This window comes from Eleutherodactylus coqui, chromosome 1 (assembly GCF_035609145.1).
Source record: "Eleutherodactylus coqui strain aEleCoq1 chromosome 1, aEleCoq1.hap1, whole genome shotgun sequence".
NCBI classification, from domain to species: domain Eukaryota; kingdom Metazoa; phylum Chordata; class Amphibia; order Anura; family Eleutherodactylidae; genus Eleutherodactylus; species Eleutherodactylus coqui.
In genome coordinates this window covers 18,344,693-18,350,463 of record NC_089837.1, presented here as the reverse complement: position 1 = coordinate 18,350,463, position 5,771 = coordinate 18,344,693, and positions in this window count along the sequence as shown.

Sequence of the window (5,771 nt, the reverse complement as noted above, 5' to 3'; positions counted from 1 at the left end):
CCACATTTTATAGACTTTCTCTGCATTAATATCTCGAAAAAACGAAATCTAAACTGCTCTTTACGTATTCTAATACTCTGGGGGACCCTAGGTGTAAATGACCTGCCATTTAACAAGCTATAACAGTATACTACCAACCATCACGGAGACACATTCAGGAAATTTTTCTTCTTACCAAGCCATGGACCCCAATTAGGCGATGCGGGTGGCCAGCATAACCCATGACGAAATATAAATAGAACCGACAACGCCGCAGTGCCAACCCCAAACAACTGCTCCAAATTCTGACTTCGGCTCCAGCCACTTATAGGTGCATAACTCACAGACCCTACAAGAAGACCCCACAGCACTGAGTGTTATCCACGCACAGATTGGAATAGAACCCACTGTTGCACACCCTCCACGGAGATAGGGAGGGAGGGAGGAGAGGAGACAGGGGAAGAAGAAACGGAAGGGGCATGGACAAATTTATTAAAAAGAACGATCCAAACAAAATGTCACAGAAGACCCCTTCGGGAAATAGACACTCCTCGACTACGTTGAAGTCTAAAGGCAAGAAAGATAAAATCCCTTCGAACACTTCACAGGACCCACTCCCTACAAGCCAAGACTTGGATATCCCACAGGATTCAGACCAAGAACTGGCCATGGCATCTCCATACTCATCTCCGGGCCACAGCCCAAACCAAACATTTGACTCGGGAGCCCTCCAGGCCACCTCGGTGGCACAAGAAGTATCACGACTACTAATCCCTATACTGGATAAGAGACTGGAGGTCCTACATACATTCATCAATGCAGCCCTATCTCTCATCACAAACAACTCCCAAAAAATTACAGACCTAGAAAACAAACTAAGTTCACAAGAGATAACCATCTCCACCCTGGAACAAACTATCACCAGATGCCATGAGAATGAGCAGACCCTCAAAGACAAACTCGAGGACCTAGAGAATCGAGATCATCGAAATAACCTTAGATTTGTGGGTATCCCAGAAAATATAGTAGGAGAAGACCTTCTGACCTTCCTGACAGTAGACCTCCCTAAAGCCCTAATGCCGGACGCCTCCCCAGACAAATCAAGTATAGAGCAAGCACACAGAGTGGGGCCCCCTAGACAATCGGGAACGGACCAACGCCCCAAGACAAGTGATCGCTAAATATCTAAACTGGGCAGTGAAGGAGGATATTCTGAAAACGTATCGGCGTCAAGAAGTCCTAAAAGTCAGAGACTTTAAGATACTAATATTTCAAGATTTCTCAGCATCAGTGGCCCAAAAAAGAAAATCCTTCACGGCAGTCTGCAAACATCTCCATGATAACTCTATACGATTCCAGCTCTTGTTTCCGGCAAAACTGTGGGTGCAGGATAACGGAAGACAGCTACTCTTTGATGATCCACAAATGGCGGCCCAATACTTCCATCTCCGAGCTGACAGACAACCACAATAACCCATATATCTGGGGACTTTACGCCACTGGGCCATGGCAATGTACTGCCTTGCCACTCTAAGATGAACTCATTCAGTCCCCTTTTCACAAAGGGGATTTCTATGACACTGTTTGTAACTATGTTTATTTTTTCAGTTGCAGTTGGAACTCATTTGACACCATTATGCCTCTCTCCTCCATTGTTATCAAGATCTGATGCCGCGGCACGCGGGCCCTCAGACGTGACTCTTCAAACCCCTTGCCGCTCACTGGGACGGTGGGGGAGAAGGTACAGAACAACCATACAGCACACACATCACAATACCCCCATAACATGACAGACATGAATGACGAGATAGGACAGGAATACCTCACTCCCACACAGATAAAGGTGGTCTCGTGGAATGTAGCGGGTCTCAACACACCAATAAAAAGAAAAAAAATTCTCACGCATTTGAGACGCCTGCGTCCCGATATAATTTTCCTACAAGAGACACACTGGAAACACGATTCAGGAGCCACTCTAAAAGCCCCCTGGCTAGACTCATGTTACTCAGCAAATTATACGTCCAAAAATAGGGGGCTTGCTATCCTCTTTCGTAGAGGTCTGACATACTTAGTCGAAGAGGAACTGGCAGACAAGGAGGGCAGATTCTTGCTCCTCAGATCAAAGATACATAATGTAGACTATACACTACTCAATCTCTATGCCCCTCACCAGACAAACAATATTTTTTTTGCAAAAATGAACGCCTTACTGTTACAAAAGCAGTATCCTAACCTAATAGTGGGAGGAGACTTTAACACCATTACCCACCCCACTCTAGACAGATCCTCCCAGAATACGAGTCTCACACAGGACTACAGGGACGTGCTTCATCTTATGGAGACGCACACTCTCTGTGATCCTTGGCGAGTTACAAATATGGACTCTAGAGAATATACGTATTACTCAGCAGCCCATCAGATTTTTTCCAGAATAGATTGTTTTCTTCTATCCGAATTATTATTTGAAAAACTCATAGACACCTCCATTCTCCCAATTGAGGTGTCAGACCATGCACCAATTACCTTGTCCTTCCAAGGCAAAGAAACACAGAGGTAAACTAGAATGTTGTCCTTCCCAGCATATCTCTACCATTCAGAGGACTTTAGGAACTATTTGAAAACACATTGGGCAAATTATCTTGATGATAACATTGAACATGTGGAGAACACAAGCCTCTTCTGGGCAGCTTCAAAGGCGGTCATGCGGAGCCATATAATTAATTACACCTCAAAAAAACGAAAGCAAATCAGACAACAATTCTCCAAATTGCAACACAACGTGTTTACAGCACAAAAAGCCTACGCTCAACTTCCGTCCTGGCAGAATAAGGACTAGAGATGAGCGAACGTACTCGTCCGAGCTTGATATTCGTGCGAATATTAGGGTGTTCGGGATGCTCGTTACTCTTAACGAGCACCACGCGGTGTTCGGGTTACTTTCACTTTCCTCTGTGAGACGTTAGCGCGCTTTTCTGGCCAATTGAAAGACAGGGAAGGCATTACAACTTCCCCCTGCAACGTTTAAGCCCTATACCACCCCCCTGCTGTGAGTGGCTGGGGAGATAAGGTGTCACCCGAGTATTGAAATCTGCCCTTCCCGCGGCTCGCTACGGATGTATTCTGACATTAGTTCAGGGAAAGTGGTATCGTGTTGGAGCTGCTATAGGGAGAGTGTTAGGTGTATTGTAGGCTTCAAGAACCCCAACGGTCCTTCTAAAGGCCATAAATCGTCTCTATATGCGCTCAGTGGGGCCGGCGGCAGCAGCGCCGACCCCATTGAGAACATATAGAAGACAAATCCTTCTTTTCTGCCACAGCTGTAACAGCTGTAGCAGAGAAGAACGATGTTTGCCCATTGAATTCAATGGAACCAGCAATACAGCAGGTTCCACTGAATGCAATGGGCTGCTGGCGATCGCAGGATGAATGGTCGGGAAGGGGTTAAATATATAACCCCTTCCCTGCAATTCATCCAGAAATGTGATACACTAAAAATATATACCGGCGTATAAGGCGACGGGGCGTATAAGACGACCCCCCAACTGTCACCTTATACGCCGGCAATACAGTGGAGCAAAGAATAAAAAGCATTACTCACTTCTTCAGACGATCTGCGCCGCTCCTGTAGACTGTCACTCCTTCCTGGTGTTCTGCGGTGCTCCTGCAGGTTCTTGCTCCCTCCTGGTTCCCGGCAGAGCATTGCTTTCTCTACGAAAGGCTTTAAATCCACGCCTCCAGAAACACACGTGCCTTCAGCCAATCACAGCCAATGACAGTGATGTCATTGAATTGGTGTGATTGGCTGTGTTTCTGGAGGCGGGGATTTCAAGCCTTTCATAGAGAAAGCTTTAGTCCGTGGACCAGGAAGGAGTGACAGTCTGCAGGAGCAGCACAGATCCTCTGAAGAAGTAAGTAATGCTTTTTATTCTTTGCTCCACTGTATTGCCGGCGTATAAGGTGACAGTTGGGGGGTTGTCTTATACGCCCCGTCGCCTTATACGCCGGTATATATTTTTTGTGTATCACATTTCTGGATGAATTGCAGGGAAGGGGTTATATATTTAACCCCTTCCCGACCATTCATCCTGCGATCGCCGGCAGCCCATTGCATTCAGTGGAACCTGCTGTATTGCTGGTTCCATTGAATTCAATGGGCTAACATCGTTCTTCTCTGCTACAGCTGTTACAGCTGTGCCAGAGGAGAACGATCTTTACGCTGACAGTGCGGGGGGGGGGGCACTCTTGCCGCTATTGTGGCTTAATAGTGGGACCTGTGAACTTGAGATGCAGCCCAACATGTAGCCCCTCGCCTGCCCTATCCGCTTCTGTGTCGTTCCCATCACTTTCTTGAATTGCCCAGATTTTCACACATGAAAACCTTAGCGAGCATCGGCGAAATACAAAAATGCTCCGGTCGCCCATTGACTTCAATGGGGTTCGTTACTCGAAACGAACCCTCGAGCATTGCGAAAATTTCGTGCCGAGTAACGAGCACCCGAGCATTTTGGTGTTCGCTCATCTCTAATAAGGACATATATAACCACACAAGAAACATTCTAGATTCTTATGTCCAAAGTCAGGCCCTATGGCTCACAAAAATGGATCAAAATAAATATTACCGGCAGGCCAACAAACCGGGTTGCTTACTGGCCTGCGTAGCAAAGGCAACAACTAAAAACAAACCTATCTTGTCCCTCACTGATCCAACAACAAACACCACAACCTCAAACCAGGAGAAACTGGAAAATATCTTACTAGACTACTTTGAAGACCTATATAGAGCGCCCCCCACGGACATGGCCAAAATACAGGAGTGGCAAGACTCCCTTACATTGCTTAAACTCACAGATGTACAAACAGCTTTTTTAGAGGAATCATTTTCTGAAACAGAAGTGATCATGGCATCCCCAAACAACAAAACCCCTGGCCCAGATGGCTATGGTAACGAATATTATAAACTGCTGCAGCTGGATGTAGTCCCGGTCCTAACCAGGCTATATAATGAGATTTATGCTCAGAACATACAAGTTGACACACTACTAGATTCAAGAAGGATCCTGATACTAAAGCCAAATAAAAATCCAACTGAAACACAATCATACCGTCCAATCTCCCTCTTAAACAGCGACTATAAGTTCTTGACAAAACTAATAGCTACAAACCCTATGTCCACAACTTCTCTACCCCTCCCAGAGAGGATTTACGAACAATAGACATTCTACCAGAAATGTCCGAGCAGCGATAGCCGCAACGGTCGAGGCCAAACGCCCACAAGCCCCGCAAACACTATTGCTGAGCCTGGATGCAGAAAAGGCATTTGACAAAGTGTCCTGGCCCTTCCTACAGCTATCCCTACAAAAAAGACACTTTGGCTCAAACTTCTGTAATTTTATTAATTATATCCACAATAACGCCTCAACCACCCTGACGATAAATGGACACAACGTACAAGCGATAGATATGTTCAGGGGCACTAGACAGGGCTGCCCTCTCTCGCCCCATCTCTTTAACCTCTCTCTGGATCCCTTACTGTACCATTTTCAACCAGTCCCCCCTAATATATCGCCCCGCCCACACCATCCTAATATATCTGCTTTTGCGGACAATGTGCTCATAATCAATGTGCGTGTCAAATTTCACGTTTCTATGACATTGGGAAGTGAGAAAATTACATTCCGTACGTAAAATTTGGACACTAATTATTTGGCGCATAGAATTGAATAATTGAGTTGGGACCCATTAGCTTTTCCTATTTATGACATAATCAATGCTCGTGCCAAATTTCAGGTTTC